Genomic DNA, 13364 nt, shown 5'->3' on the forward strand with positions numbered 1-13364 from the left:
AAAACAAAATGCAGGATAATAACACATGAGCAAGCTGTTAATCAAAGATAATATTACAGAATAATCTCTCCATCTCTTGAATTTCGTCTTGGAAGAAACTTGCCACTTCTTATGTCAAGAGAAAGGTAATTAGTCATGTTAGCTTGAAAGTCAGGTAGAAGGCAGGGTCTTGTATCTATGTTAACATGGTCCCTCTCAATTTCCCTCCCACCCACCTTCAACAAGATGAGTTATACTGTGTGCCCTGAAATAACATATTTAAGTCTTCTCCTATTTTCTTCCTCTTAGTCCAAAATATTCAACTCAAGGGGCTTCTCACAGAATGTTATGATGGAATTTCTCCTGCTAATATCCAAAGAGACTTTGGGAACAAGTCCTTTCTCTGATCCCAGCAATGGCATTATTGCATGGAGAGACCAGATCTCTTGCCAAAGTTCTTGCCAAAACACCATTAAATTCTAATAGGTAGTTGGCACAGGTCCCACAAAACTAACACTGTCCAGAACAAGTGGGCTTCTGCCCTATGTTCATCTTCCAGATGAATTTTTTTGTGTGTAATCCTGTATATAATGTGTATGTCTTTTAGCAATCTAGTCTGGAGTTGTCCAGTGTAAACTCTTTGGGATAAAAGAGGCACAGCTAGACTGAGAATCATCTGCTTCATAGCAATTGATTGTCTGCACTCTTCTGTCCTACTGGAAGTAGGAACTAAATCTCAATAGTTTTATTCCTCTTTCACTGAGGGTGGTGTAATTACCTACCTTGGAAATCTTCAAGAGGAGACTGGACTGGACAGTCACCTTGCTGGGGTCACCTAACCCCAGCTGACTTTTTCCAGCATAGTGCAGGGGGCTGGACCTGATGATTTTTCCAAGGTCCCTTCCAGCCTCACAATCTATGAATCCATCTTGGTTCAGCTTCCAGTTGCTGCTGGATAAGAATCCACACATGCAGTTACCATGGACCAGTTGATATAGGGCATAGTCCTACCCACTCTTTTTTCCCCTCTATGTTCATATTCTGCATGTTCATACTCCCATAATAGCTTCATTTTTAAGTCTTAGAATTCTTCCATATGTCTATCAGTGTTATAAACTTCACACTACATACTCTCTCTCTCTTTCAGTTGAATGTGTTCTTGGATTACTTTTGTAAGCTAAATAGCAGCTACCGAAGATGATTTGATGCTTACCTTTGTCACTTGACAAAGGTAAAAACATGGAGTGCCTGACCTGTCACAGAGCAGAAAATAAAAATCAGTGTCTGCTCAGCACTCCCATGGATAACACATTTATTACACTGAGATAGAACCCTCTTTAGAACAATTTTGGTTAGATATAAATAAAAGATGGGGAGAAGCTTTGCCAGCCTAATTCATCAGTTAATATAAATTGTCATAGCTCCATTGGAATAAATTGTTCCTTAGCCACCACAGTGCAATGACATTTTATACAAGTTGAGGAACTCTCCTCATGTTAATAGAAGTGGTGCTGGGGGTCAGGTAAGATTTTGCAATTTGCACTGGTAGATATGACTGACTGTCCATTTTATGGTGAGCTACAGCAAAAGTCTACTAGGACTATATGATGAAGGACTATTGAAATCAATAATTACAAATGTCTTGTTGATAGACAACATCCAAGAAGAAGAGAAATCATTGTTATGGTGTTAAATACTGAGTGTTTCCTGTAGCCTACTTAGTTTAGATCTGTGGCTGAAAAAATATTTTTTTATAATTGTCTTATGGGGTGTTAATACCACAGGTTACTTTGAAACAAAATATTCAAGAGTTGCTATTATTAATGGCCATGAAATAAGTTGTATTTAATGCTCATTCAGAAACCTCATGTAAATTGGAGATGCTCAATGAAATCTTTTTAGTTCTAAATAACAAAACCTAGTCCACATAACTTTAACTTCTGTACAGGGAACCGATGGACTGGATTCTTCCATGACCACACATTTCAAGGTAACTTTAAAATGCATTTTCTTAAGAATGAACAAGCCTAACTTAGCATATCAAACAGAAGTGCTTACAGTTCTGGTGCTAGTCCTGCTGCTTCAGTCAGGGGCTTCAAAGAAGTCAAATCTTCTTTTATGTAGTACTCCAGGGAAGATGGGGAAGTTACTTTTAAAGTGAACTGGGCTTCTAGCAACTTCATTCAAAAGTCACATGAGGCGAAGTTGACAAGCCACCTCTTTAATATGTTGTCAAAACTACAAATTAATTACAAGCTTCTTAGTTCCATCATCTTGTCCCTAGGTGAAAAATATATAGTTAAGTAATGACTTTATCCTAAGATAAGCTTTTTGTAAGTTTTCTTTAACCTGAAGCATAGCATAACATCTCTTATTTCAAACAATATGATAGTGATTCGTTAAGTCACAGGCCAGTTGAGAAATTCACATAAGCATATTAATAGTATTCTTATGCCCTGAAATAAATAGCATAAAGCAACCAATGCATACTCACAAATCAATTTAGCATATACTTAAAATAACAAACTGAATAGAGGATATCAGAATATCATATCAGTTGAGTTCCATATAAACATTTCTTGTATAACCTGTAACTTTATTAGGACTTAAATTAAAAAGTGACGTATACATTCTCCTTATGAATTATCAGAAGGCTATTCTGCCGAGGGGTGCGGGGGGCGGTGGAATAACTAAGAGAATGTTTGTAATAAAAGCCCACTGCTGGTCTTCAATTTGGTTTAGCTGTTTGAATCTGAGGCTGAAATAAGGTATATAAGTATTAGCAAGACAGTGTCTTTAACATATAATATATGCTTCCATATGCATAATCTGGAAGATGGTAGTTCTCCATCTTCCTTTCAGTGTAATAATACTGATGCTAGCCGCCAGTGCTGTACTATATGAATTATTGGGAGTATTCAGTCTTAAATAATATCAGTATTATATAACATATGTTATATAACATACAGTTATATTAAAGAGTTAAGAAATGTATTAATTCTTACTTTACTTAGCAAACCAACTGTTATTATCGACAACTTGCTAACTTAGGTTATTTTAAAAAGGGAGGGGTAATCATACTAATGAAAAGTGTCAGCATGACAGTTTTTGAAAACTAGCTCCATTTATCCATCGAAGAAGTACAAATGCTGTGTATGCTTCACATGCTACCCACTGAGGGGCCATCACTTCAGTATGTCAGGACCACCTAGAAGACTAGTGGTGCATGTACAACTTTCATCCCCAGTCAACCTTTGCCTTCTCAACTGAGACACCAAGAGAAGAAAGTTGTGGGTATAATGTTGCCAACTCCTGGTTTACATATGGCCCACAAGATCACTTAATCCACCCTGCTGGGAAAAGGGAGAAAGTGGCTGGGAAAAGCTGCCACTGCTGTGGTGGCAGCCCTGTCACAATGCCAACCTGCCTGAGACCCAAGCTGGGCTGTTCTGGCCTGTGGTCCTTAGATGTTACCAACCACTTATGTAGACACCTTTTTCTGCTCTGTGAAAAAGCCTACCACCACCACAGAGCCATTTAACTCATTGGCGATGTGTAGGGCGTGCACGTGCATCATCTGCTGCCAACATTACTGGCGGCATCTGTGGGCAGTCCACAATTGCCACTGACCACCACCACTGCTGGCGGTGTCTGCAGGTGGCCACTGACAACTGGTCGGCACTCACCACCCCCACCCCCCACTGTCGACAGTGCTGCAGCTGCCTGTGGCAGCTCCTCATTTGCCTCTGACACGCTCCCACTGCTGACAGTGCTGCCACCTGTGGGAGCTCGCCATGCCCCCCCCAGCCTCCGGGGGCACGTGGCATTCATGATTTAACTGAAGTAACTTTACATTTTGTTTGACATGGGCAAGATGTCTATTAGTTTGAACTTCATGGGGTGTGCTCATTTGACAATGAGGACCTGAGCAGTTAGTGCTCCTGGCCTATCTCACTGGTATTAATACTGTTATTAGCAGCCCTGGATCCAGTCAATTTCAGGGCTTCTGTTAGAATCAAGCCCCCCCACAGTAATATAGTTAACATCAGCGTGGAGATTCATGTTCTCAAGCCTCTCTGTACCACACATGCACAATGTGCCATGTCAGGTCCACACACCATGCGTCCTCTACCCTTCCTTGGTCTTGCAGATTTTGTGGGGGACACACGTGACAACAATAAGGCATAGCAGGTTCTCCTCCTGCACCTCAAGACATGTGATAAGAGCCTGCCAGCATGCCTTGAGGCAGCTGAGGTACACTCTACAGTCATGCAGCACCTGTCTGGGCAGTAGTTGAGGTGCTCCTTTTGGCATTCCATCTGTCCCCCCCCCGTAGGGCTTCATGAGCCAGGGCAGGAGAAGTTAAACTGGCTCCCTGTTAATGAGGGAAAGATGGCTATGGTGCTGTGAAACTGGGAACTTCAGAAGCATAGTGCCCACTATCCATCATCTAAGAGAGTGCAGAGTTGCAGAACATGGAGGCATCATGGTTGCTCCCCAGCCAGCTGTTGAAGATGTGGGTGAAGCAGCCCTGGTGGTCAATGATTTCTTGCAGGATGATGGAGAAGTAGCCTTTGCAGTTTATGAACACCCAGGTGCCTTGGAGTGGACAGAGGATGGGAATGTGGGTGCTATCCATGGCCCCTCTGCAAGTGGGAAAGCCTATGTGGTGGAAGCTGGTGACTACTTCCTGTGGGTTGGTGAGGTATATAAAGTGGTTGGCCAGGATATTCTGGATGACCAGGCAGACCTTCTGGATAGCCTCTCTGGCCATGGATTTACCCATACTAACTGGCTGGCAATGTAGCAGAAACTGCTGGGGGTGGCTAGCTTCATGATGGCGATAGCTACCTGCTTCTCTGGAGTGAGGGGTGGCAACATGCTAATGTCCTGGGAAGAAGAGCCAGAGGAACAGCACAGAGGCAAAACATCCAGTAGTGTAACTAAGGAAGGGTGACTGGGGCAGCAGTTCTGGGTGCTGACTTGCGAGAGGGAAGTGGAAAATAAAGAATAAATAATTGTGATTAGAATGTGAAGAAATAGGTCCTTACCCAACAAAGATTTACATCTACATCTACTCCTGCGTGGAGTTCCATTGACTTCAATGGGGCATTTTGGGGGATATTGGCCATTTTTCTTCTTTCTTTTGTATGGTGTCAGATATCAACTTCCAAATCTAATGAGCCACTGTCTGGTATCATCACTCAATGTGCATATTCCATCTGCCCCATCTGGGCTTTTGTAAAGATTGCAGCTTTCAAATAAGTGCTGTGCTGTTTGTTCGACGCTGCATTCACACAGGGGGCTGTCCAAGATGTTCATCTTTGTGAAGTGTTGTTCTATCAAGATTGTGCCCAATGGGGGACTCATTTGGTGTTGGTATAAAATGCTATAGGAACAGGTCTGACCTTTCCCAGCGGTTAGCCCACTCCATTGCTGCCCATAGGTTTGGTTCAGCATCCCCAATCTATCCCGGAAGCTTGTGGGATTCATGTATAAAGAGTTTCTGACTTTTAAGCCTCTTAAGCTTCCATCTGCTTGAGTCTTCAGTTAGCAGTTGATGAGCAGGTGATTTTCGTCATTAATTGTCACTTGTCAGTAATGATGTTGGGGTCTGTCATCTTATATCACTTGATCCAGTGCCCGAGAGTACAGGGAGTACATCTGTGTGTGTGTATGGTGTGCAGCCTGTTATGAGTCTCAGTGCACTGTTAAGTACAGTGTCAAACTTTTTAGTGACACCATCTGGACCATATAGGAGCACAGTATTCTGCTGGGGCACATACCATTTGCAAGTGTGGTGGTTCTGAGCTCTTTGAAGTTGGCACCCCATGTCATACTGGCTAAACATCTTAAGGCAGCTACCTATCCAGAGACATTACTTCTGAGCTTCTGGATGTGAAGTTTATAGGTAAGGGAATGGTTAAATGTGACTTCAAGGTAGGTTGGGGTATGCTCTTGGGAAGGATGTGGTTGCCTACTCTGATATTCAGTGTGGCCTTAGCCTGACGATTGTCCACATGAAAGACTGATGACAGTGATTTATTGATGCTCAACTTTAAGCGCCACTTGTGGAGATAGCAATGAGTTCCATGTCAGTACTCAGTATCTTTTTTTCAATTCTGTCATGTCTATTCCTTGAGCTACTATGGTGACGTTGTCAGAGTACATGTATTGCTTAGATGCTGTATGTGGGAAGTCTGAGGCATACACATTGAAAAGTTTTGGTGCTAGCACTGACCTTTCTTTGGAGTTCATAGTGTGCTTTTTTTCTCCTTGGCTGCTAATGAGTTTGAATGATCTGCTGTAGATCATGTTTGTTATGAAAGTGCATAGCTTGCAATCAGGTACCATAGAGTGCAGTTTATATTTTGAGGCCTTGGTGTCATAGGTGGCTGTAAGGTCAATAAAGACTGCACTTGTTTTCTGCCTCATTTCATATCTGTTTTCTATGTCAGGTGTAAGTAATGTAACTTTGTCAGTGGTACACTGCTTTTTCTGAAAGCTAGCTTGTTCTTTTGGGAACTTGGGGGTCAGTGATATTCTCTGTTCTGTTCAAGATTATGTGCTCCATGAGTTTGTATGTAAATGCAGAGTAATGAGATGAGTTTAACTCTTTGGATCCTCTGGTGGTTTATTGAGTTTCAGGATAGCAATGATGTGAGCTTTTCTCCAGAAGTTTGGAAGTCTGTTACTTTCTAGACACTTATATGTGAATTTCTGAAGCCAGCTTTCACTGTGTTTCCAAGCTTGGTGATAAACTCTGGGAATATCTTATCTGGTGTACGGCTTGGCCAGTCTTGATCACATTTTAATAGTTGTGTCAAACTTGTTGTCAGAGATGGAGGCAGTTTAAATTAAGCTTTATGTTGGGTGATTTTTTTTTTAAGTTGTTCATGAGTCAGGTGTCTAATCATTTCTATGTGTTTCTTATCTGGGTTGCTGTACTTGCTGTTGCAGTTGTTGCACAGTATTTCACGATGGAGTTTGCTGACATAGGGCAATGTCATTTTTTTGGTGCCGGTTAATGATGCACTATGCTGATTTGTTAGTGAGTCCTATCAACTTCTTGTATGGTAGTGAGCTATCTCTCCTTTTTGATATTGTTCAGTGTGGTAGCCAGTGGTTCTGTAATTCTTTTTGTAGTTGCAGGGTCATTATATTGCTTGATGTTAGAGCTTTTCGCACTGCTTGTCTCAGCATGGCACATAATGGCTTCTATAGCCTCTAGGTACACACATTGGCTATTTCAATAAGGCAGTTTGTAAATGCATTGTAGCCTTGATCAATGTTAGTTTCTGGTGGGTCATCTAATTGGTTTGCTCTCTTGTTGGTCAGCCTTTGGTATTTCTGCCAGTCCACCTTCGAAAAGTTCCATCTTGGAGCTAGTCTGGATGGTGTTGGCTGAAAAATCATATCGTCAGTGCTGATGAGTGAGGGTCTGTGCTGAGATGATGGAAACTTGTCAAGTAATTTTCTTATTGGTATTTTACTTGAGTTGCCTTCCACCAGGCAAGATCTGGGTTTATCAAAACATTCCAGCATCCAGAGTAGAAAATATGTGGCTCCATCAAGTTGTATAATTTGGGGTTGCCCAGAGACAAAGATTGTCTCCATTGCTATTGTTAATGGAGTACCCCCAGTCTTAATGTTTGATAGTTAAAACCATCTGCATATAAGGTTGTCTGGTCATAAATAGGTAGAGATGTAATTGACAACATGGCAGAGGGTGGCTTGTATATATCTGTAGGAGCAGGGAGCCCCTGTGGGGGGTGAGCTGGGGAAGAAAGGCCCCTAGAAGACCCATGAGCAGCATGGGGAGGCTGTGTAAAAGCCTGATGAGAGCTGGAGATGATCCCCACATACCTTCAGGGGCAGCAGTGGTGGCAACAGCAGAGAAGTGGCAAGAGTGGCGGTAGCCACACTTTACAAGTTCCTGTTTGCTCTGCATAGGTGGGTGTGCAGAAACTGCTGGTATAACTGGAAGTCCGGTGCTGGCAAGAGACAGAGCAGCTGGAGTGGTGTGGAACGCACTGGGAGCTGAGACGAAGAGCACCTGATCCTTCTTCCACAGCGACAGCATCCAACAACATGTGGATAAAGACAGAGCTGACCTTTCCTGGGGACATGTAAGTGATGTAAATGGACTTTTGCTTTTGTATGTGGACCTTAACTGTTAGTGAGAATGCTGCTGGTCAAGTATATTGAACTGGGTAATTGATAGCAGAACCACAAAGGGGATGGTTCAAGTAAATTACAGTCAGTGAGACCAGTGGAACTGATGAATTTATTAATTTTGTTACGCTGAGAACCAAGGCATGAATTGATTTGGAGTATTAATTTTGTGGGCAAACCCACATCTGGGTAGGAAATCAGAGTAGTTGGCAATGCAGTGTGTACGAGCATGCTCAGTTTTTTTCCACTTGGAACTGATATTATCCATGATGGCAGGAGCATACTACCTCAGGATCTGAAAGTTATCACCACCCCAGCATCCAGTTGGCATCTGGAAGGGAAGAGGAGGCGGAGCGCCAAATGTCACCCTTGTGCAGGGTACACCTGGGTTGCAGCATATGTAAGCCACGCTGAAGGCCAGGCTGTCTAAACCTAAGGGCCAGCTTCCCAGAGGTGGAGGTGCCTGCACTGTCCAACATGACCTATACTGGCAGCACCACTTACAATATTGATGATACTTAGCTATGCTGAAGTGATATCTGCTTAATGTGGACTGATGATTTACTTATTATATCTTATGGGTGTGGTGAATGGCAGGACAAAGTCAATACATTGATATGTTAACATCAACAGTTGCATTTAATATATGCTGCTTTACTAGCTGACAGTAACAAGTTAGCTAACAAAAGAAAGTTTACCTTTTAATATTGTATATTTACAGTGAATCCCATAGATAATTAGGAAGACTCAGGATTAGCTGAATTAATTTGTCCAATTAGTATCTTCAGAGACTGCTATTCCTTTTGTCTTGCAGATTGTTTCATAATTGTGGTTTGAAAACAAATTTGCATGTCATTTTAATCATAAGATGATTCCAAGCTGATGTCTAGTTGCCCATAATTTTTTTTTGGCCATAGCAGTTACTAGTATGGCTATCTTGCCCATTATTAATTTCACTGAAATATAGTGAAAATGGAGCCAGAGAGCATGCAGGATGGTAGTCCAACATGACACAACAAGTTTTTTGGTTTTTTTTTTATTTTATAGTGTCCTAAAATAGCAGAACAGATTTATAATAGAACTTCATGTGCAGAGCCCCACTGAATTACATTACATTTACCAGCACATTAAGATATTAAGGAGTAGAATGAGCTATTCACTTCCACAGCTACTTGCAAAGCCTTCAATAAATCCATCTGTGTGCTTTCCTATTCTTTATCCTCTATTGTTACTTTTTAAATCTATGCCAATTTCCATTGTATTGTACTTTTTGTTAGGTTATAAAAAGCACTGTACATAATCAGGTTATCACTCCATGAGATCTTTTAGCATTTTCTACTAATTTAAGAATCTGCTGATAGGGTTCCCACACTAAAAATGATTATTTTAAATTTCTTCCTAGGTAGTATGTGGCAAATTACTTTGCCATCCACTGACATTCAGCTACAGTTTCAAAATGTATGATGCACAACATCCCAATTTCTTTCAAACTGTAGAGTATTTTAGCTTTCACAGTCTGCATCGTACATGCACATAAAAGTTGATTAAAATTGTCCTTCATGATGCTTTCAGTCTTTTAAAATTAAGATGTAAACTGAAACATTTTACTCAAACAAAAATACTGAGAACAAAATGTGAAGCTGTCTCTGGAAACTTGTAAAACTCATTGTAGGAGGCAGTTGGCAGAATTTGTATCTATCACTAAATTGGTTTATAATCTGTATGTTCTTAAAGGAACCTGCTCTTCATTTTGAAAAAGTGGAATGGGGAATTCTGTGTGTTCCCTCTGGCACAATCTGATTTGATTGAAATTACCCTAATAATTGGATGTGCATTGCAGTTTAAATGATTATGGGTGGTATTATATGTCTTTTGGTGCTATCATGCACCTTTCCTATATCTACTTTAAGCATTTTGTAAATTATGTAACCTCAGTTAAATATGATCCAACTTACCTATAGTTACAAAAAAAGTTGCAGAAATGTTTCTGAGTAGTCATTCATCATAAGCCCAACAAAATCAACTTTGTGAGTAAGAGGGGAATTTGGTCCAACATATTCACCATACCATAACAGGCAAGGACCCCAGGGGTGATCAGGATGCCCCCTGCTGGTCATCCTGCTCCTGTTGTGCCTTTGGTCACTTAAACACTCTCCCCTTTTCCTTGCCTACCACACCTTGATATAGATAAGTAGTTATAAAAGGGAGGCTTTCCTTGGGAACTCAGAATGAGATGTCATCCATTTCTGAGCTTCAGTCTTATTACTTTGTGCCTTCAGGGCTTATTATGTGCTCCAACTGTCCATTACCTCATGCCCATGCCTCACAGATGTCACTCCACAGTCACTCCCTTTTTGGGACCTCGGTCCTTTCATTCTCTGCCCCTTTGCTCTGGCTGCAAGCCTCCAGCCCTGGCCCACTGACTTGAGTCTGGCTCTCTCAGCCTCAGCCCTTTAGCTGTGTCTCTGGGCCTCCAGCTCTTGTATCTCTTACTCTGGGACTCTGGCCCCGGTCTCTGCCCCTATTGGGCCCCCGGCCCTGTCTGGCTTGCTAGGATCCAGCTCCTTTCACCAAGCTTCAGTCCTCTGGCTAGGTCTGCTCTGTGTCTTGAGCCCTAACCCTTTGCAGGGCTCAAGACCTCCTTGTGCCCTCAAGCACTATTGGGACGTCCTCCTTTCCCTGACAATCCCAAACCCAAACCACCAGTTAGAAAACAAACTGAAGTTCTGGCTCCCACCTTAACACACTGCATCCTACCTCGGGGCAAAGAAGGTACACTGTGTCTAAGTCATCCTACCCCAGGTCAGGCAATGCCCAGCCAGGAGTAGAACTGGCTGGTCTAGTAGGGCAAATGAAGTCTGTTCAGGCAACTCACCCCTGGGTTTCTCACTGCCCAGCTCCTGAAGCCCAATACCCTACCAGGGTTCTTCAGTGCTATCTATCTTTTTCCCCACTCCTTGTGAGAGGGTGCTGTTCTTCTGCAGGGCTTCCTCCCATGCCTGTGCCCCCCACCCCACTTTCCATTCCTTTGCTACCTCTCTGGCTTCTGAACATAGCCTTGTTTCCATCTTCCCATTATCTTTCTAATTAAGGACTAATGGGCAGCTCCCTGCTGCATCTTATTTTGCTTGCTTGTTTGCTCACTCTGCGGCTGTTACAGCAAGTCTGGTTCTGTTCCATAACAGGAGTCTCTGGCTCCCTGTTGCACATACTTTTATTGTAGCCATAGCAAATATGTTATTAAGTAGTTGAAAATTTTAATGTAGAAATAATTGTCTAGCCCCATCAAAAAAAATGTTACATAAGGTGACCTACATTCATTTCACTGGCAATGCATAGTGAGTGCATGTGCATCCCCCCGAGCTTGGTGATGCACTCCCTGCAAAAAGGCACTGCTGGTGGTACCTGCAGGCGGTCCCTGCTCACCACCCTCTCGCCCCGCTGCTGACAATGCCATGGCTGCCTGTGGGAGTCCACTGCTTGCCACTGCCACACTCTCGCCGTTGACAGTGCCGCCGCTGCCGCCTGCAGGAGCTCTCTGTGCCACCCCAGCCTCCGGGGGCACGCGGCATTCATGATTCATTTTATGTTTTCATAGAATATAAACTGTGTTGGCAATTCAGTACTCAGAAACATGAGGTTAAAAGTGTACAGCATAATCTTTTCCCCTCTGTATGCATTTCTGTTTAGTTAGTATCCTTCGGTGTTCCATTTTGCCTTATGGTTGTTGGTAGCAGAACTTCCTTCACTGCAACATGAGATTTTGGAAATGAATGGGCCTATTAGTTCACCTAGCTTACTTACCAGTGCAGGATTTTTTCCCCTACTGTTCTAAGCTAATGTGTAGTTCATGTTTTCAATAGTCCTAAGTGAAAGTGACACACACTACATCAACATTTTCCTTTGGATTGCTGCTTCACATACCCAGAGCAAGTACATATCTTAACAAGAAGAATTCTTCCTGTTCCACAGCAGATGTTTCTATAACTCAATGAGCAAAGAGTCTATTGCTTAGATTGCACCTTTTATTTGCATATCTGGTTTTTTTTTTTTGTGCTTGGAAAGTCAAGTAAAGAAAAAATATTAAAACCAATAATGTGACAATGTATACATGTTTAGCATCAGATAACAAGAAGAAAATCTAACGATAGACAGTATTGCACACGTTAGTTTCTACCGAGCTGTGGTTATGCAGACATAACTGTTCTTCTGTGGAGAAGAAAGGGTTTCCTGTTACTTTCAGGTATCTGTAGTGTTTGCTGTATTATCTATATCTTTTTATTGAAGGTCAAAATATCATAGTTAAGCTGAGCATTAAAATAGTCCAGATTTGTGCAATTATGGTATAAAAAGAAGTGGCATAGTTCATGGAACTATTATACTGAGTATGTATATGAACGTGTGTATGTATAGTTCATATATTTTATATATGTTACATGGTATGTATATTTTAAGTGGAAAATATATATTTTTTCAACTTGTGGTGTCCAACAGACTGAAGCCACAAGGAATTCTATAGTATTTCTCTGACTTCAGGACAAAGTCATTAAACATGCATGATATATTCAATTTGAGGTGAGCAAGGTAGGCCAAATGGAACCTGAGCAAAAGTGAACAAAACTATTGATACCCACCAAGTTGCCTGGTGCTGAATTTCACCCATTGTTCTTCAATTCATTCATTCTTCTTCAATTTTGTTTGAATGGTAATAGTGCTTTTCACTGAAAAGATGTGTCTAACGAAATAAAAGAACAATTTAAGACTGAGAGGATAGTTTTAAGTGAACATCTGTCCAACCCAGTTTGAACTGTCATTGAAAAAAGAGGCGATTTACAAATAAAATAAATGCTTTTGATAGGGATTGAGTTTTAGTTGCAATGAAGTCCAGCTTGAAAGTGAAAGACACTTTTTTGCATCTCAGGTGGTATAAGATGAGACCACAATGACCTCTTTATAACCTATATGAAAACATATTCCTTACAGGCTAAGAGATATGGAAGACACATCTCAAATCAAAGTGGCAACATGATCCGGTTGTCAGGGTACTGGGCCACGAGTCAGGTTCTGCTTTTGACCTATGGGGCCTTGATCAAGAAGCTCCAGTTCTGATTCTTCTTTTGCACTAGCCATCCTTATCATCTATTTTAGTAATGTCCCTAGGACTGAAGAGTTTGTGACAAAGTATTAGAGCAGTGTTTAGGGCTGGGGGG

The 13364-nt window shown here is 41.7% G+C and overlaps 1 long non-coding RNA gene across 1 annotated transcript in view; it reads left to right on the forward strand.

The window, feature by feature from the left end:
• The first annotated feature begins 7973 nt into the window (after positions 1–7973).
• LOC102383610 overlaps positions 7974–13364 on the forward strand; it is a 47617-nt gene continuing 42226 nt past the window's right edge. Inside the window, exon 1 of the long non-coding RNA XR_323512.1 lies at positions 7974–8108. This is a non-coding gene — a long non-coding RNA (uncharacterized LOC102383610). The remainder of the gene's footprint in view (positions 8109–13364) is intronic.

Source organism: Alligator sinensis, unplaced genomic scaffold (assembly GCF_000455745.1).
Source record: "Alligator sinensis unplaced genomic scaffold, ASM45574v1 scaffold299_1, whole genome shotgun sequence".
NCBI classification, from domain to species: domain Eukaryota; kingdom Metazoa; phylum Chordata; order Crocodylia; family Alligatoridae; genus Alligator; species Alligator sinensis.